This window comes from Ailuropoda melanoleuca, chromosome 6 (genome assembly GCF_002007445.2).
Source record: "Ailuropoda melanoleuca isolate Jingjing chromosome 6, ASM200744v2, whole genome shotgun sequence".
Taxonomy (NCBI): domain Eukaryota; kingdom Metazoa; phylum Chordata; class Mammalia; order Carnivora; family Ursidae; genus Ailuropoda; species Ailuropoda melanoleuca.
The window spans coordinates 47,548,595-47,570,341 of record NC_048223.1 but is presented as its reverse complement, the minus strand read 5'-3'; the positions used below and the strand labels follow the sequence as shown (position 1 = coordinate 47,570,341).

General features: G+C 37.1%; 1 protein-coding gene and 1 pseudogene across 1 annotated transcript in view; one reads left to right on the top strand and one right to left on the bottom strand.

The window, feature by feature from the left end:
* PCDH15 (protocadherin related 15) overlaps positions 1 to 21,747 on the bottom strand; it is a 1,685,023-nt gene that overhangs the window by 849,121 nt on the left and 814,155 nt on the right. The window lies entirely within an intron of this gene.
* LOC117802659 lies at positions 58 to 539 on the top strand (annotated as a pseudogene).

The window sequence follows — 21,747 nt, the reverse complement described above, 5'->3', positions numbered from 1 at the left end:
TTTTTTTTTTTTTTTTTTTTTTTTTCAGCCAGCACCACCATCTTCCAGTAATTCGCCAAAATGACCAACACAAAGGGAAAGTTGAAAGGCATCTGCTACATGTCTAGGCCTCTTAGAAAGCATGGAGCTGTCCCTTTGGCCACATACATGTGATTCTACAAGAAAGATGATATCGTAGCCATCAAGAGAATGGACACTGCTCAAAAAGGAACACCCCACAAACAGTACCTTGGGAAAGCCAGAGGAGTCCACGGGGTTACCCAGCAAGCTGTTGGCACTGTTGTGAACAATCAAGGGAAGGGCGAGATTCTTGCCAAGAGAATTAATGTATGTATTGAGTACACTCAGCCCTCAAAGAGCCAGGATGGCTTCCTGAAGCCCATGAAAGAAAATAATCAGAGACGGAAGGAAGCCAAACAGAAAGGTACTTGAGTTCAACCGAAGAGCCAGCCAACTCCACACAGAGAAGCACACTTTGTGAGAACCAGTGAAAAGGAGCCTGGGCTGTGGAACCCATTCCCTATGAATTCATGGCATGATATGTGTAGAAACAAAAAAAGATCTCAAATTGTTTAAAAAAAAAAAGTCTACCTCTTTCACAGGTGACGTATTATCCAGCAGTGGACATCTCTAGGGATATAAGGATTTATGTCCTTTGAGAACAGCCATATTATAAGCTGAATTTTAAATATCTTTGTGTTGAAATTTTCAACTGTCTTATAATCTACAGCATAATTTTTGCCAGAAGTTACAGACTTGACTCTATTCTCACTGTATTTGCAGAAAGGATGGATAGGTGTCCATCATGCAGATGAAGTGTTTTGCAAAAAGCTATGTGGGCATGAAAGGAGCCAGAGGGCATCACCTGCAGGAAGATGGCCCTGTAGAAAAGGGTTAGAGGTTTTCATCTGGGCCAGATGATAAACAGAGGTGGCAAGTAAGAACCATGAAAGATTTTGGAGCAGATACATGACCCTGGAAATCTCTAGAAACCTCATAAATGATTGAATTCTTATACAGAATCAAGTAAAATTGGGGTCAGGCTTTTTACTCAGGCATTTGGGGAAAACATGATTTTAGATTAGTGATATCCAAGACATAGGGGCCAGATACAGGAGGAGAAGGTTAATAAATACTCTGAAGGAATTTAAAAGTTTATTTTGGGTTTGCCTTGCAAGCCAACCCTCTTCCTCACATGTTGGTATAAGACTGTCAGCGACATGCTGCTACCAATTTGTATTTTATCCAAAGTTGGGCTATTTTGAAAGCCACGCTTGATACATGCCAATAGAAAAACATGACACAATAGGACAAAAGGGAGTTGGTAGATGAGGAAGCAGCACACTGGCCCACTTAGTCATCCGTTAGTAAGTGGATACTACTACCCTACAGTGCAGTTCTTCATTTGGTTCTAAGTGTACTTTAAGCCAGTCATTCTAAATCCCCACCACCTGAGAGAAAAAGGAGCATGAGAGATGAACTTATCCTTTCAACATAATATATGGGCAATAGTAATCCTTCACATAACACATGCTGTGATGTGCTCCTAAATACTGTAGGTGACGTATGCATGCTGAAATTCCTCTTTGTCCTCATATGCTGGGTTCTAAAATATTTGATGAATAAAGAAAATCAAAGAAAGGAAAACGAAATTGCTTTAAAAGAAGGAATTTTATTTTCATAAAACACCACACACACACACACACACACACACACACACAGTGGTAGGCAGTTTCTGAAAGGGCTTTCAGTGATGCCGTCCCCCTGATATAGTCCACTCCCCATGGTAGTGGGTTTGAGATTAATCCTGCTTGAGATTAATGACTTCTGAGATGAGATAACAGAAGACTGTGACTTTTTTCTTGCTCACTGGGTCTTGCCCTCTTGCTCTTTTTGTTGTGAGCTACCTTACGGAGAAAATCTGTGTCACAGACTTTGAGGGAAGCCTGTGGCCAATAGCCATTAAGGAAAGGACTGAGGCACTGCATCCAGGAGCTCAGGAAAAACAGTCCTGCCATTGACCTCTACAGTGAGGGGGGAAGGGCATCCACTCACTCCCTGAGTGAACCTCAGGGTGACTGGAGCCCCACCGAGAACTTGCCTGAGCTTTGTGAACTATTCACTCCCAAAAAGCCCAGCTAAGCACTGTCTGGACTTCTGACCTACAGAAACTATGAGATAAATTATTGTTGCTTTAGTGACTAAGATTTGCAATCATTTGCTAAACAGAAATGCCTAACTAATGCACAAAAATACGCAGACACACAAGAGAAAATACATTTTTCTCTAGAAGTTGTAACTAGAGGAGGCTACCATAAATTATCAAAGTTCAACATATTATTTGACTGCGGCATAAGAATATCATAAAATGTCTTTTCCTTAGAATTTGTTAAACACTCAAATAAAAAACTAGAATGTTGCATAAATGTCCACTGTGAAAGACAAAGAAAACAGAGAGGTTATGAGAGGTAGTTATAAAAAAGTATTAAAAGATTCAAAGTCAGAATTTGTATTTTAAAGAAAATGTCAAGGATTCCAAACACACACACACACCTCCTTCTCTGGGAGTAATTATGACTCTAATAATACGTTACAATAAACGAAGTTCCGAGTAACAAATCTGTGGCAGGTCTAAGCCCATACGCTTCAGGAGAATCATTTTGTCTTTGCTTAGAAATGTTTGTTCTGTAATGTTGCCAACAAATTGCAAAGGCCCCTCTTCTTAAAAAATAATAATTCCACCACTAAGTGAATTTTATAAGTAAAAATTTCTTCATGACATTAAATTATGTTAATTTTTGAATACAGACTTTGCCCCTGTTTTGTTAATCAGTACTTTGTGAGAAGGGGAAAAATCAAGTTTCAAAAGCAATAGTACCTTAATGATTCAAATCAACTCACCAGGCTGATGACTGGCAGACAATAAAAAAAATAAATTGTCCTATCGAAGTTAAGTTGATTACTACTTACTACCTACCTGTGTTCTTCTAAGATTTTATAAATTGCTTGTGATTGGAGCTCAGATGAAATTAGCTTGCTGATTGCCTGTAACCATAGGAAACACTATTCAAAGAAAGGTAAAACAGAAACCAGTCCTTTAAATGCACAGTGAAAGAAATGTAAAAATGGAAGAAAGTGATCTAATCAGAACTATTGAACAAAATAGACAAAAAGAATCAACGAAGATAAAATGTCTCTCCTAAGGGCAAAGGCGTTGTCTGTTTAAGTAAGCACGTGTCTATTGACGAATGATGGATGGATGTGTTGCTTTCACAACATACCAAATCTGGCACTGAACTTGAAATCAGACTGCAGGGGGGTTTCTGGCTGGATTCCATATTGTGCTATTACTTCGTGAGATTTTCATGCTCTAGGCAGGTTGAGAAACTTTTTTATCAATTAATATAAGGTGGATTATGTTTAGAAAAGTACAGAGGGGACATGAACTCACTGATTTAGAAACTGGTTAATATACAGGAGCAAAATCTAAAATCAACCTGCAGTGAAGGCCCAAATATCGGCCAGCACACTTGTTTAGTAGTTTCTAAATGTCTAAGACGCTTCAATCTCTAGTTACAATATTGTTGAGTGAGCCAGAAATTACAGAAAGGAAGATATTTTTATGGAATATTTTGTTGGAGTTAAGGCAGTAGACACAGATTTTAAGTAATAACAATATAATTAATCAGAACCGTAGTTAGGACATCCTCTTCTCTGAACAGTGACATAAATACCTCCAAATTCACTGAATTCTTCCCCTTTAACCTTTTCACTATTATGTCATCATTATTTTTCACATTTCAAAACATGCCCCAGCTGCCAAGTTTTAGATTCTTTTACCTTTTTGGCTTTAAAGTGGCCTTTCAGCATTTTGACCTCAAACCACAAACCACTAAACCCTATACCACATGAAAACATACTCATTTCTGGGAACATTTCATGGCATCCTTAATTTCCAGCCATGGAGAAGACGGCGCTGCTTACACACTGGGAACAGCGATGCTGGAACCAAGCGTCTCATCTTCCTTTTTTTTTTTTTTTTTAAGATTTTATTTATTTATTTGACAGAGACAGCCAGCGAGAGAGGGAACACAAGCAGGGGGAGTGGGAGAGGAAGAAGCAGGCTCATAGCGGAGGAGCCTGATGTGGGGCTCCAACCCAGAACGCTGGGATCACACCCTGAGCCAAAGGCAGGGGGTTAGCGACTGCGCCACCCAGGCACCCCTCTCATCTTCCTTTTGACTGTTTCAAGGCATCACTTATTTCAGGTAAAGAACCTTCCCCCTGGAGTGACAGGGGCAGCCACACCTCTCTTTCTGCTTTGTCAGCCTCTGTTGACCCTATGTCACTGTATACATGCCCAGCCTCCCATGTGTCCACGAACATAAATGATCGCAGCTTGCCCAGAAGTGGAGAGTGTATTCCATACCTCCCTTCATTCTGGTGCATCATTTGGGAGAAACCAGTCACGACAAGAAAAACGACAGCCAAATACAAAATTAAGCACTTGCTTTGAGCTACACATCAGGCTTGCAATGCCTGGCCCCCATAATCACACCACAAATTTACAAGAAGACTGAATAAACTATGAAGATTCAATAAAGATAAATAACCTCCCAAAAGTCATACAATCAGTAAGTGTGATCACTGTANCAAAAGTCATACAATCAGTAAGTTTGATCACTGTAATTTGATTCCACATCTTTCTGACTCCAAAATGCTCAATTGGCCCTGAACTATCACCAAAACNATACAATCAGTAAGTGTGATCACTGTAATTTGATTCCACATCTTTCTGACTCCAAAATGCTCAATTGGCCCTGAACTATCACCAAAACCCCACATTTACATAACATTACTCTTGCATGTCCTAGATGGATCCCAAGGTTAATTCCGTACAATTCCACTGCCCAAAGGATCTCTGATTTACTGTCTTCCAAAATGTCCACACATATTATATATCAGCCGTTATTTGGGAATAAGCAGGGGTGGCCCAGCACATTCCTATTCTCTCCTATTAAGATTTGCCTGTCATCCACCTGTCCAGCTTCACAAGGAAGAACAAGTTCTTATTGAACAGGAAGTCCTTGAAGCCTTATCTTATTTTCTTATCCCCCTAAACTCACCATACCAATATACCAAGAATAGCCCCAGTTTGTGGGTACAGTTGAAATTTAAATGACTCTCATTTATTTATTTATTTATTTATTGNTAGGATCTCTGATTTACTGTCTTCCAAAATGTCCACACATATTATATATCAGCTGTTATTTGGGAATAAGCAGGGGTGGCCCAGCACATTCCTATTCCCTCCTATTAAGATTTGCCTGTCATCCACCTGTCCAGCTTCACAAGGAAGAACAAGTTCTTATTGAACAGGAAGTCCTTGAAGCCTTATCTTATTCTTATCCCCCTAAACTCACCATACCAATATACCAAGAATAGCCCCAGTTTGTGGGTACAGTTGAAATTTAAATGACTCTCATTTATTTATTTATTTATTTATTTATTGAGCCCAAAGCCCTACTATGATCATTTATATTATTATTTCTATAGAATGTAAGAATTCATTTAAAGAAGGAACAATGTAATCATTTTATTGTCCATTTATTGTTAATACCAGGAATATAATTTGCAGAACCACTGTCAGAATAACAGCATAGATAATAGGCATCTGAAATTCTGTGTTCCAAATGCATTTCCTAGTAGCAATAGGATATGTGTGCAGTATTTACATAGTATGCCTTTAAAGTATGTAAGGCGAGTTGTGCATATCTTGCAAGAGAGGAATTCTGGTGTTGTTCCTATTGAAAAGAATATTCTGTATTTCAAACAATCTATTCCTTAAACACTGGGGACCATGTAGGCATACAGATGACTTGAGAGGGACACAAGATATTTCAGCATCCAAAAGTCTCATACGTATTCTAAGGAGTTACAGGCATGGGAGCAACTTCAATTCAGATTATGCTATTTTTCCTTTGTGCATTCTGCCTTAGTACTTATGTTCAGCATTCTTTGTTCTGATATTAGCGAGTTGAATATTATCTTGCACTCTTATATGGCATTTCTTAATGCACAGAACTATAGATATTTTTGGCCAGATCAATCTCTATGGTGGAAGGATGTAGCATTGTAAGATGTTCAACAGCATCCTTACCCTCTCTCTACCCACAGGATGATTCCTCCTCTCCCAGCTCTGACAACCAAACATGTCTCCAGTCATTGCCAATTGTCCCCTTTTAGGCAAAATCACTCTTGGTTAAGAAGCATTAATCTAAAAAGTTTTGTTTCTATGTCTCATGTACAAATGAAGTTGTAATCCTAGAGATCAAAACGTGTGTGTGTGTGTGTGTGTGTGTGTGTGTGTGTGTGTATTTCCTGTGCCATGGGTCCCAAGATCACACTCTGGTTTGATGTTTTACTAGGAGGATTCACAGAATTCAGGATATAAGCATACAGGATGGCTATAATTCAATTCAGTGAAAGGATACAAAGCAAAATCAGCAAACGGAAACTTGAACAAAGTTCAGAGGAAACCAGGTACAAGCTTCCAAGAGTCCTTTCTCTTTGGAGTCACACAGAGGCAATAATTCCTCCAGTAATGAGTTCTAGCAACACGTGGGAAGTTTTGTCCACCAAAGAAGCTCATTAGACACTTAATGTTCACTACTTAGCATGTATGAAAATTCCAGACTCTGAGAAGGGAAGCAAGTGTTTAGCTAAAACTACATAGTTTGTACAAACAATTTATGTACCATGAGCCACACTTATCAGTTAGTAATGATGGGAACTTTCAAGAAATCCAAGTTCCCAAATGCTTGCCGGGTTCAACCTTGCAAGCACGTCTTCCTAAGGATAGCAGTCTCAAGCCTGCTCTGCTCTTTCTGCACACTTCGCTACACACAGTTCTGTGAAGTGTCAGCTACATTTTAGACACTCCAAGACTTACAGAATGAGTCAGTTAACTAAACAATCAGTCTATATTGTTTTCCGTAAGAATTCATTAAACTTCTTTATTTAAACTTTTGTTCGTAGAGATTCTTAGCCTTAACTCCAGGGAATGTTCCAGGCAATGAAATATAATCACAGATTTTAGAATTAAACAGAAATTTTAGTTAATTTAACCATGCCACCCTTGACATGCATTTCCAGAAATCTCCAAATAATTGAATACGCCACAGAGGAGTCCATTTTCAGTGAAAAGAACATGGTACACGGTAATATTCTGACCATATACTTTCCAAACACAACCACTCAGAGAATGAGGAGTTTACTTTAAATCTAGACTACATGAACAAAGCTTTTCTGCCAAGAAGACTATAACATTTTTAAAGATAAAGTCACTCAGTGGTTACTTTTTTTTAAATAGTTGAGCTGTCTACTATCCTTCAGTCCAGAGAAATTGCTCTGGGTTAATTAGATGATTTGCAAAAAGTAGCTTCATCTGATTTTTTAAAAACGGAATGAGCCACTTTTTCTATGGTAATGAATGGCAAAACACCTCCTACCACCACAGGGCCCTCTTTGTAACATGTGCCCTGAGGGTTAGTTTAGGTTTTATTCTTTCAGTGCTGTTGGCCACAAATCATCCCCCACTCTGTAGAGTCTTTAAGAAAGCAGTGTCCTTGCCCTTTTCCTCTCACTTTGGTCTCCCCAGAATCTTGCAGTCTGTGCCAAATAGTATTTAACAAGTGTTTTAAAAAAAATAATAAGGTTATAGGATCACAGTCCAGAGTCTATATATTTCCAGGGTATTTTAAGTCCTTAGTTTAAAGGCAAACATAATTTAAACAAAAATGTAATAAAGACAAAACAGAACACCTTATAAGATTTGTTTCTTTGATTCTAAGGTGTGCTAAGAATGAGTTCCAGATGGACCCTGATACCATCCAAAAGATTCCAAATAAGGCTTGGGAAGGCCTTAAGTTGTACCAGATACCTCTGACATAAACAGGCATAATAATCTTCCAGAGTGTGTCCTAAAAACATTATCTTCTGTGTTTGCAAGTTTTGAGAACAGGATTGGAAAGTGTTCATTAGATGGAGCACTTTGCTCTGAAATGCTGTCCTCATTCCTTTTAATGTATGTATTTCTGGTTAGACAGATAAGATGAATTGGGCCCAGGGCCCCAGCCATGCGTTTGTTTGCATATTATTCCTTCTAACTCTCTCCCTCCGTGTTGTGATAGCTCTTTTTGTTTCTTTGTGAACAACTGCACCTTAAGTGAAGTATTCTGTACCCATTATATCCCAAAAGGTGAAAAGGGCTTGGCAAATGCTGATGTCTGGAAGGATACCTAGGCTGAGATCACAAAGTTAAAGTAATACGCTTGATAGTGCTCCAGGAAGTAAGGGCCAGTTAGCTGTGCCAGTAAGAGCAACCTTCTAATTCCAGACCAAACTTCTTCTGCCATATGCAAAGCTGCTTCAGGACCTAATCCAATAACGTTTTATTTAAGACATTTAAATTAAATATAATATTTTTTGTGACAGTATAAACACATAGTTCATAATGATGATAATTTATAGAAACTGCTACTGTCAGAACTAAGAGGAAATACATTATAAAGCAGTTGCTTTTAAATAAACTATTTCCTGGATCCTAAATGATGATAAAATTTCACCCTAAGGAACATATTAGAAGAATCCAAAATGCTATTCTTTGGCCTGATTACAGGAAGATAATTTATATTTGAAATATTGTATTAGCATTTCCAGTTCCTTTTGTAAAATCCAGAACTCCACTTACTCATTTTAATGGCTATACTTTTTTGGAAGTTCTTCAAATTGGCTCCATACAGTCTCCTTAGATAGAAACAGAAATCAGCCAGTTACTTCCCTCCAAGTGATTTTGCTTAATATTCAGTTTTATTGTACTTTTAAACAGAGATCACAAAGGTCAATGCAATTGACAAAATTAAATGTGTGGTAGCAGAGTTGGAAGATTAAAAACCTAGGAGCTTATCTGGGCTTTGTTTTTCTCGAGTACATGAGTTAAGAGTATGGGCTCTGGAGTAACACAGACCTGGGTTTGAATCTTGACTTTGCCACTACCTAGATTAGTTACTTTGAGCACCTTTTTTTCTCTAACTTCGCAGTTTCCTCACACATTAAAGGGATGTGTGTGTGTGTGTGTGTGTGTGTGTGTGTGTGCGTGTGTGTGCGTGTGTGTGTTTGGAGTTCAGAATGTTAGCACTCTACAGAAGTAGATATTATCACCTCATTATCAAGGCTTCTACTACCCAAGACAGATCCAGTGCCCTCCCTCTCTCTTCTTTCCTCTTTTTTGGTCTTCCTTTATTTGAGTTTATTTAAAATACAGTTGGAGAAATTAATCAGGATCAAAAAAAAAGTTAAACTTAGGTAAATAACTAAACGTTATAGCTATTGCTTTTTCTCTTCAAACACTCTAGTCAACCAACAATAGGAAACATTCTCCTCAATGAAAAGGGGTCAGTTAGGGCAAAGACTTGGTAGTGAGAATATAAAGAACTAATTTCCACTGTGATGGATCAAATCATAAAAAGTTTACTGTGTTATACAATCCATCTTCAAGTTTTTTCTCTGTTTTTATTTATTTTTTAAGATTTTATTTTTTTAAAGTAATCTCTATACCCTACAAGGGGCTTGAACTTATAACCTCTACTGCAAGACTAACATGCTCCACCGACTAAGCCAGCCAGGTGCCCCCCATTTTTAAAAATTTTTTAAATTATTTTTTTTATTTTAAATTCAATTGGTTTGAAAATAATATTTTTGGAGACAACTCAAACATTCTTTGTTATGAATTACTATCTTTCTAATGTTACTTTAAACCAATAATAAACTTATTTTTCTGTATTTAATGCAAATTGTATACTATTGTATTCAGAATAAAGTACAAATACATAAGGAAAATTGTTTAGTAAAAATAATTTTACAGGCTCATTTTTATTTCATAGTCAATAATATCTAATTTTTGTCATTTTACATAAGAAAAGATTATTGGAGAATTTCCAGCAGCAAACTCAGTGATACCTAAAATTAAAAATTCCTAACTGAAAGATCATCACCAACAACAAAAGTTTAGTTAACTTCTCAATTTTATTAATGGTGGATATATCTAGTGTATATTTGCCTAGAAATGCCATCCCTGCATGCAATACCAATAGTGGTTAAGAAAATGTATATCTTTATAATAAACAAACATGAGTTAAAAGTACCCTGAAATAATAAGACAATAACGTTTAGTGGGCATAAGTCTCTATGAAATACTATGCTAAGTACTTTTGAAAACTACAGTAATATTAAAATAAATTTCCATTAGATAGAAAATGTATTTAAACACAACGTATCACTCAGAATTAGTAGGAATTATTCCACGGATAAGCACTCTACACAGTAGTTCACTCATTCTTTATAGCCTTGACAGATAAGAATTATCCCTACTATGTTAAAGAATTAAAACTTGAGGGTTTAAGTGGTTAAAATCTTGCCCACTTGGTAAGAGGGCCAGAATTCATTATTGAGATTTGTGTAATTCTAAGTCCATGATTGTTCTGGTATATCTTGCTGCTGCTCAAACAGGTGTGCTTTTAAAATTGCTTATAAAATATGCACAAACAGATGGCAAATGTTAAACATATAATGGAAAATAATAGCCTGATATTTTCAAATATTCAAGGGTATCCAGCCCAAAGAGAGAGCTGGAGATTTTGCAGTGTAACATAACGCACCCAGTTAGAACCTTAAAAATCAGTCTAGTCCAACACTAGGTTAGAGAAAACTTGGACAAAGGGAGTGAAGTGGTTTAGCCAATCTGCTATTTAGAAAATTTCAAAGTCCAGATTTGACACCAGCCTCTTCAATCCCTTTCTAGAGCTTTCTATATTCCATGAAGGAAGCAGATTTACTTAAAATATTTACAGTGCTTCTTTTCACAATCTAAAAGGTGAACAATACCAATTCTCAATAATAAACAAGAAGAAAAAAATTCAGAACTATTCAGTAACTTTATCATCTCTCATAGTATTAACAAAAGCTTTTCAAACATGATAACTTTAGTTAGTAATAATTTAGTTGTAAAACATTTTGTTAAGAAGTCTTTCCCAAGATGTTAGGAAAGATATGATAAGATAGTATGTTTCTAGTTAGTCGTATAAAGAAAATAATATCTTGTACCAATAAGTTTCATGGTCGTGTTTCAAAATCTATAATTAATAAAATGCCTAGAAAAAGCTTGTTTTATCCTGAAGCTATCATGTAAAATAATTTATCCACATAAATAAAAATTAAAGGACATCTCTATTGCTTTTAATTTGCTTTACAAACTACATCTGTATTGCCAGAAATATGTATAAGCACTAACAATTGTTGCAGAAGTTGTGGAAGGCTAATGCCATTTTAAACATCTTGAAAAATGAAGCAATGTTTCCTATGTGTCTATAAATACTTTTTCTTTACTGTCTTTATGGGGTGTATAAATTGGTGAACAAATACACTGAACTGGCTAATTCGACTACATTCTTTGATGTCCTCTGTGCTCCTAAAAAAAAATAATGTCAGGGTACCCTTAGGGTTTGTAAGCAATGAAAATGTCATATAGCCAACTGACAAGAAAGCATTGGTGTCCTGCTGGTTTATCAACATCATGAGGGATTCACACTCATTCAAACTCTCCCATCTATCATCTCTTGCAATCAACGGTATACATAGAAGAAATCCAGGAGGACGGTGCATGGTCTGAATACATAAAACAAGGTCAAAATGGTGATTTGTATAAAAATAAGCCCACCATTAGGTTCAAACTCATTAGTAAAAGAAACGCCCGAATAGAGAAAAGAAGGAAAAATCTTTAGAAATGCATCACATAATTTACTCGCAATGTAATTCTCTGACAAAGATTAGTTTTTCACTCAGCAGCCGTATACTGACTGCCTACTATGTAACACCTAGCAGAGATACAGATAAGGAAGGAGTTTCCCACATATAAATCCCCCATCCGTGCCATATAAACACAGTACATGCTATACAGATATATCCAGCACCAGAGGATGTTGGTTAGTATGGATTAATAAAAAGAAGGTATGGATTCTCAGGCCAACTACTTACTTGATATTACCAAGTCACTCATTCTCTGTCTTCAATTTCTTTTCAACCGCAATGTAAGACGATGTGTCTTTCCTTCCTACTGCGCTATGTTAAGGATGGAACATCATAGTATATGTAAAAGCTCTCTGCAAAGCAAGAAGCAATAAACGAATACACTTCAGACTAAGAGGCTGAAATGGTCTCACCTGGTAGCATGTCCCTGAGCAGAGAAATGTGACCTTGGCACCACAGCGTCCTGGCTTTCTGCCCTCAATCTGGTTGTACTTGAAGTTTACTACCCAGATCTTTACTGCTAAGCAGAGTGACAGACCAGGTAACTTACTGGTATTCAAACTTCCTTAGATTACATTCTTTAGGTTCAAAGCACCAGGAAATTGCCAACTCTTTATAAAACTCTAGTTTAAGAGTGATAATCTAGTAGACTGAGATGGTGCAATCAACAAACACTAAACCAAGGATGCATTATTACTATCCTTGATAAGTATTGTTTGGCAAAGAATGGATGTACTCTTTCTTTCCATGGCTTGCAATATATACTAAAAATATACAATATCATAACAGACTAAATGGAATTTGAGCCATGGATGCTCAAAATTTAACCAAAATTAAATCCTTATTAAGTCTTGGTAGACAAAAACAATATACCCCATTAATATGATACACATCAAATCATTTTAATTAAGGATAATTTTAGTTTTTTTCTTGGTAATCAGAAATAGATTTTCACTAGAGAGAAATTCTAAGTAAGAAATCTTAACACTGACATATAGCATATCATTTAACTTTTATCAATTTATCAAATTTTAAGAGGTTATATTTGGCAGATTCGATTTTGATCCCAATTCAAAGATAAATTCCAATTCATATTCTATGTGAATATTCAGCTCTTTTCAAAGTGTTTTACTTCAAATAAAGAAAAAAAATTGACGGAAATAACAATTATAGTGTGTTGCTGTTCACACAATAATTGAATTATCATTACTATGTCAGGACAAAATTACATAGCCAATTCACATATGTATGTTCTCAGATTCAAGCTACAGTCTTTTAAATAACTTAAGTATATTAAGGTAAAATGTTTGCCTTGTTTGTTCATACTTATAGTTTTTCTTTACTTAGAAATCAATGTCAAAAAAATAAAAAAACAAACAAAAAATAATTAAAAGAAAATTTCTAAAAATTAAAAAATAAAAAGAAAGCAATATCAATGCTGGTTTCATTCTTTCACATGGTACCAAGTACACAGGAAATGATTAATATAGTTCTTTTCTTGAAAACACATATTAATATTATATGATTTGGTCTAGAGCATGAAATAAATCAAGTTCATTCAAACTAAAATACTAGTCAGTCACACCTTAGTGCAAAGTCTGATCATTGGAGAATACAATTACTTATAATCTCAGACATGTTTTCGAAAAAGAAATATGAATGGAAAAAGGAAGAAAGAGAAAGTTATATGATCTTAGGATATAAGTAAGGTAAGATACTATGGTCTTATCGACACCATATTAAACATGTGCATGGATTATGAATCCATCTAAACACAGCCCTATACATAAATATCCAGCCATATATTTTTCATTTTAAATTAGTAAAGTTAGTGAGATAACCTACTTCATACAATTAATAAGAATGAACTGAAGATATCTGTTGGCTCATAAGGATAATGCAGTGTTCTCCTCATTGGGTTATCGTGGATAATATTCATAATAATAAATGCATGGGAGCATGTATTTATTATAGTGCAGAGAACACAGGATGCTAAATCAACGTTGCTTGCTCTCCTCCTGTTATGTAAACTCCATGAAGGCTGGAACAAAAGCTGCCTTAGAACTTACTGGCACCCATCCTCACATAGTGTTGGATATATAATAGGAGATAAGCAACAGTCATTTCTTGAAAAGGTAAATAGAGAAGGGTCCTGATGGCAGGGCTGGACTCTGCCTTTGTGTGGTTTTCTGCTCCAGTTCGGTTTATCTGCCACAGTTTGGAGACACATCCAAGAAAGAAAGAAAACCAACCAACCAAAAACCTATATCCTAATAGGTCGAATGGGTTCTTAGAAAAAAACCCAATATAATGGACTTGATGGATCAGTGAAGGGCTTAATCAGAACTCCAGTGTAACCTGTCTGAACGGATGATTTTTCCAATGTATATGTAAGTAAATGGTAAGCATGTTAACTAATTGTTTCCGAGTTATTCTTTCATACTTGCATTGTGAAATTTATGTTAACAAAAGATAAAATTCAACTGGGGGAAAGAACATTTTATTAAATTTTATTTTACTTTTTTTTTTATTTACTTATTTGAGAGAGAGCAAGAGAGAGAGCAAGCAGTGGAGAGGGATAGAGGGAGAGGGAGATGCAGACTTCCCACTGAGCAGTGATACAGGACTCGATCCCAGGACCCTGAGATCATAACCTGAGCCCAAGACAAACACTTAACCAACTGAGCTACCCAGGAACCCTGAAGGAGGAACATTTTAATGTGTTTAGTATTTGGACTTCTTCTTTTGTTTGAAGACAAAGCATGCTTTGAATGGCTTGAATAAGCAACTCACATTCAACAGAATTACCATGAGTCTGAATAAACATGATGGCAATGTCCTTTAGATAACACAAGGGATACATGACAAGTATAACGCACGGCTCAGAATGCTCTCCTTCCAGGCAGGGGTGATTTCAGTTGCAGTGGTATAGTTGTATTATATTAGGTGGGAGGCAATTTAAATTCTTTCTACGACAGATTTATGTGTATGTTAGGTTGTCAATAATTGAGATGCATGGATCACCTGTTGGTTTTCCCGGCATAGCATCCTTCTCTTTCTCTCTCTCTTTTTTGAATTGACTTTTTCTGGGGAACAACTTCCTTTGTCCTCTTTGTAGTAGTCACAGGGTCATAACTATCACCAACGACAACTAAGAAATCTAAATAAGACCAATCCTCCCTTCAGGGAGGATTCCCTGAAGTTTTCATAATGCATGCCAGGAGAGAGAAGACCTCCTTCCCTTAGTAAATACAGTCATGAGTTTAAGTATTGAGTTATCAGCAGCCTTAACATATATCTGGGTGGACAAATCATGACTGAAAATAAAAGCCCAACATCACTGGATATTCCCAAAAAGATATCCAAAAAGAAGTCTGTTTGAGTCCCTGAATGTAGCGATGCTTGAAGAACTCCCTGTGACATTCTTTTTTGCTTAAGCTTATTTGACCTGCGTTTCTATTTCTTATTACAAAAGAAGCCCTAACATACCAGTTGAGTAGAATATTGATGAGGACACACGTGAAAAATAAAAACATGAATATGCAGGTCACCTGGGTGGCACAGTCTGTTAAGTGTCTGACTCTTGGTTTCAGCTCAGGTCATGGTTGGATGGTTGTGGGATCAAGCCTCATGTCAGGCTCCGCGTTCACTCAATTTTGAGTATCTTCAGATATTAATGTCAACCTTTCTTTTATAGTTAAACTGTGGGTGCTTTTCTCTTCTATTTAAAGGAAGCAGAACCAGATCAATGAGAATACTCAGTTCATTCAGATTGTAGAGAGGCCTGAATGATATCGTTACAAAGGAAATCCAAATAAAAGCCTAAAGACTGAATTTTTGCCTTGAGTTCTGAACTGTCTCCTGTCAATAAAGCAATATATTTTTATTTAATTTTTTAATCTGGTAAATATTAAATTTTATAAGGTTTTCTTTTGTTTTTCTTCAGCAAACCTTTCCTAGCTATAACGCTTCTCTGCATGAGTTTATCTTTCCAGGGCTCCTGACATGTGCCAGGATGTTCTTTTATACTTACCTCCTCTGGGGCTGGCTTCCTCTGCCCTCTCATTTCTGGTCTCCCACTGACCTCCTCTCCTCTCATCTCCCCAGCATGCACCTGTGGGCATCCCTTTCTCTTCCTGACTTTCCGCATGGACAGATACCCCTGGCCCTCCCTTCCCTTCCTCTCCTATCTTCCTTCTTATCAGCACCCTTCTATACAAACCAGAAAAATTTTAAGGTGGCACTGGGAGGATATTACCATCTTCATCTTTGCGATCAAGAATATGATCTTCGATATCCAAAGCAAATCATTTCCAGAACTATTCAGTTCCACTCAAACACTACGCAAGCACATACCTGAATTTTGCTTCAGGCTGCAAAATATGAGTTTTTAAAATATTCTGTCAATGTAGCAATAAAGCAGGATCCAATATTCAAAATACGAATAATTTAATAGTAATTAATATGAATTAGCGTCATTAAAATGGTATGTAAAAGAATAAAGTTCAAGACCTTTCATAAAATACATATATCCTAAAGAAATTTCCATTTCTATACATGCTTTTAATATTTGCATAAATTCCTTAACCATATACGCCCCCATTCTCCCTGTCATTATTTAGAAAATATCAAGGCCTTGCCTGGGAACAGCATTGGGCATCATGTATCTTTTAGCAGGACATTTTGTTTAATCTCCATAAATGAAGAAGCAGACAACAGACCACAGAAGATGTACATTCCCCTTCAAGCCATAATGCAAACCAGCATGACATAAAATACCCACCAACTTTTTGATAAATCCTAAAGTTTACTCCAGAGGATAGGTTTATGCTCAGTTTCTCTCATCTGTCCTACACTACTATCATTTTGTTGAATTTGTTGAAGTTATTGGTGTCTCTGTAGAGCTACATCCCAGAATGATCTTTTCACTATTATTCCCAAGCAAAAACAGCTTTACAAGGATGGATAAGCATCTTCTCCTCTGCTCCTGCTTTAGAAGGAAATACTCTTCGTTTGGTCTATGGGGCAAGGGAGGATAATCCTCTTCATGCGTGGGGCAAGAAGGGTGGTCTTCCTCACACGTGTGGGGCAAGGAAGGGTAGTACATTTGCACTGAGCTCAGGAGTTAGCAAAACAAATAGATACTTAGCTTTCAGGGCATACTATATTTACTAAAAAATGCTCCCCCCAAATCCAGCGAAGCTTGCCTGTATTTACTTTCAGGAGTTTTCATGAGTACATACTTATGAACTTTTTTTCCATACTTGCAAAGTTTTGAAAACTTTGATCACAATTTATGAAGAGGTAAGGACTATATTATACAATTTATCAAGGCAACAATACATTCATCTGTTTTCTCAAAATATTCTTTACAAATCACCAAAGTAAATAACTGACCATATTTTTCTGTGAGTTTATCTTGCTATTTCTTTGAAGTTCTATTTCCCATTGCCTCTTTGAAAAGCTGTTTTAAAACAGATGAGATGAACTTTCCTCGACAGATGATAGATAGATGATAGATAGATAGATGATAGATAGATAGATAGATAGATAGATAGATATTCCCTCCACAATCAATAACCTCGCTGACGTGAGGAACATCTCCCACACATACCACCGTGGGCCTCATCTAATGTTTTAATACTTTGGATGATGAGAAGAACAGAAGTGGCTACTGAGCATCTTATTCAAATTAGCCCGGATCCCAATGTAAGCGTGGAAGCATCCATGCAATTCACAGGCTGCTGCCCGAGTCTGTATTTTAATAGGAGTGTTTGATGATGTTGGTGCTCTTGATCATTTTCTGTCTTTGAAGTTACTGAATTCAACGATCCATCCTTTGTGTTTATTTATCAGGACGGGGACCATCGCGAACAATTTAAGATGTTTAGAATTGATTGTTGAGTTTAGATGGCAGAAGAATGCAAAGTTAGGTAAAATTGATGAGCACAGTGCTCATGTATCTATTATCACTTTGTTAATAGAAGTTCTCTTCCCAGACAGAATGGACGTGGTGGAGAAAGGTGGGGGGCGATCTGAGCTCAAATTTCTGAATGCTAAGGTAGAACTATAAGCAGGCCTTTATGTATGTAGATATCCAAAGCCAAAGTAGCTCATAAAATACAGTGAGACTATTGACTCAAATAACTGGTAGTTCAAAGGAAGAGAAGCTGGATTCAGAGCCTCGGACAATGTCATTAGAAGCCTGCATCTCTATTTCTCTGGCTTCTTCTGTGATCCCTCAGTTTTCTGGCTGACTTCCCATAATGGCGGCAAGGATGGTCATTACAAACCCTTACATCCTAAACCCCTGCCCTCCTCTCAATGGCCTTCCCCCCAAAAAAGAACTTCTTTCCAGGCATTTCCAGTAAAAGCTTAAGACTGATTCTGATTTTGCTTAGCTTGGGTCATGTTTATGATATACCAACCAGTCACAGTTATTAGGGAACAGAATGACCTTGATAATATACCCAACTCTGACACTAGAGATCAAGGTTTAGAAACCAATGGACTAAGAATAGGTGAGAAGTACTTCTCCGAAGTAAAACCTGCGTTCTTTTACCAAAATATTAAAGGAAGGATTCCGGTCAGTCAAAACCAACTGGTTTCTTATAATTAAAATGCAAGGCATTAAAGGAGAAATCCTTTTTTTTTTTTTTAAAGATTTTATTTATNCAAGAGAAATCCTTTTTTTTTTTTTAAAGATTTTATTTATTTATTTGACAGAGATAGAGACAGCCAGTGAGAGAGGGANAAGGAGAAATCCTTTTTTTTTTTTTTAAAGATTTTATTTATTTATTTGACAGAGATAGAGACAGCCAGTGAGAGAGGGAACACAAGCAGGGGGAGTGGGAGAGGAAGAAGCAGGCTCATAGCAGAGGAGCCTGATGTGGGGCTCGATCCCATAATGCCAGGATCAAACCCTGAGCCGAAGGCAAACGCTTAACTGCTGTGCCACCCAGGCGCCCCACAAGAGAAATCCTTAATGCAGATCTAAAACATTCTTCTTAGGCAGTTGGAGCATACCAGAGAAGAATCAGTGGTGAAAGTTAAGAAAACACAAGGTCAGACAGTGATAACTAAATATGTATCATCTAATTCTAGTCCAAACACAGTGTTCACACCACTGAGAGTATGCATTCCCTGTGCTTAATAGACCAATCTTTGTACTAGTGAAGTGAGACCTCATGTACACTATCCAACTAATTCAACCTTGAATCACATTTGACCTACTTCTGACTTGCTGCGTACTGTCAGAAGCATATATAATCATAATCATATGGAAAGAATATTAGAGTGAAGTTTTTATAGCTCATTGTTTTTAACTTAAGAAAATGTTAATTAGAGTGAAAATTCATGTTGAAAATGTATTCACATGTAAATTATCTTGAAGAAAAAATAATGCTAGATATTGGCAAAAACAACAACAACAACTATTGTACTTCCAGTTAAAAAGAAAAAAAAAGAGGCAACGTAAGAATTTAGTGTAGGCTGGGTTATAAATCGGGTGGCCCTTTGAAGGAAAAGTTAGGGTAAAATTTCTTGCGTAATTATCTGACGATAACGGAGGTATCAAAATGGGGTTCAGGACACACTCCCCCAAAATATGACACCTGGGCACACGGACTATTTTAAGCTGAAGGAATGCAAGAAAACGGCAGAGGCGGGAAAGCCACTCTACTCTCCCCCCAGTCTTCTCTCTTGAAACAGGTCGTAAAACCTTCCTGTGACACATGTCCTGTCAGTACCGTCATTACCAGCACCATCCTTACCTCTGAAGACAAGAGATGGGGTAAAGAATCCAAACAAATTCTTGCTAAGTTTCTCCCAGTTTGTCACACTTGTGTCAATGTTCCTGGACCTGGATCAGAGTTTTGCATGACTGTCCACTCTCCAACAGACCTAGCATAATAATACTCAGGTTCATTTCCTTCTAAAGATCCCATGTCACATAAGACTTATATTAAACACATTTGTGTGCTTTTCTCCTGTTAGTCTGTCTCTGCACGTTTAATTGTCAGACCCAGCCAGGGCCCCCAAGAGAGTTCAGGAAAATGTTTTCCTACTCTACATCACAAATCCGAGAGTTGATATTTCTAATTGTTACAGCATAGCTAGTGGATCATTCAATAAAACAAAAAGACTTCCTTGAACTGTCAAATCAAACACCATACCGTTGAGATCTTAGCTGTTTGTTTTTGAAAAGCCGTGTACATAATTAAACCATCCTAATAGTTAAAATGTTCTTCTTAGAGTAAGCATTTATGAAAGTCTTAAGCACTGTCACTAGCATTAAAGAAAGTAGAGTCATGCAAACTCATGTTTTTGTAATGGAACAATATTTTTCAATTGCATCCACACATTCGAGCTGTTTAGACATGTTGCAATGAAATGAAATGCAATTGTCAAATGCACATTTTAAATAGAGGATAGTTGCCAGCACTGTTGTCATCTTGAAATCATCTCTTTTTTGCTCTATGTTTTTAGAACATAAGTTTGTGTCACAATTTAAGTTGATTCTAGCAACTTGCAGTTAATCCTTGATGACTTGTCATGATTAGATATTCAACTGAGGTACACACCGCAGACCATCTGTGAGAGGACATCATTTCATCTGTCTCTCAGGGGATAGGGACACTTGTTTCGAGGAAGGGCCCACCCTGGCTTTTTGTGAAAGCTGGAGAGGGCCAGGTGGTTGGTGTCGATGAACACAAAGAATAATACTGAGGGAGAAAACCCCAGGGCTTTGCTAGCAAACCCCTGCAATGTCGCTGTGTGCTAGGACAGGTGGTGCCCACTGAGAGCCGGGTGTCAGGTATGTGGACACGGTCAGAATAGCACTGACATTCTGCAGCTCAGACTCCATGAGACGATAACAGCGCAGATGTTAGGAAGTTTCAGAGTTCAATAAGGGCATGGAATCCTCATGAAATACTACCATGAAATCCTCCTTTTCTTAAAGTGACAGCACTTTCCTTGCTACCTGCAGAAAGAGCTCCTGGGAGTAATTATGGGCCAGATGGCATTTATGTTAATACATAATATGTAGCCTTTTTACAAAATTTCAAGAGAAACCTTTTGATTTCCCTGGAAAACTGGATGGTGGCCTGTTAACTATGAAAATGTGATCTATTAGGCCTAATTTTTGAAAGTGAAAAGAGGGATTTTTTCCCGTCAACCGGAAGAAGAGAGAGAAACTTTACCAAGATTTCCTTGTCCTGAGCTCAATACATACCAAGCAAAGCAAACTGGGGTGGAGAATAAGGCAAAGGAAAATAAATCTATGTCCTTTCAGTGATCGCTAAACATTTTATGAACTTGAATATCCACAGTATCTACCTTCGTTCCAGGCACAGACAGATCAAAACGTGATTCACTGAGTGAGCTTGCTGTGCCAGATACAGATTTCTTGAGATCTGTGAATGCCAAAGAGAAGAAAACATTAAGTAGTAAGAGGAAATGCAGTACTGTGGGATATTAAGTCCACTGACAAGCTGTTTGGATCCATTTCCCTCCAGAATTTTCTACACACCCTCCCAAGGGATAATGACTTCTATGAACCACTGTAAACCTATTTGGCAAGGAAGAATTTTAAAAATAAGAAAAAAAAAGGATTGGAGATGATAATCATGGATGGAAGGACAAATCCAAATGACGTGATAAAAAAGGAACTAGAACATAAACTTTATGAGAGCAGAATTTTCTTTTCCTTTTTTTGCCCTAACTGCTCTGTCCTCACTGCCGAGAGCTGTGTTCACACACAGTAAGTACTGAATAGATTTATCGAAGGACTGAACAAATTTTAAAAGATGGAAAATGATTTATATTAGAGGAAATTACTACATGACCTTCCACGATGTGACCTTCTCTGTGCAAACTATT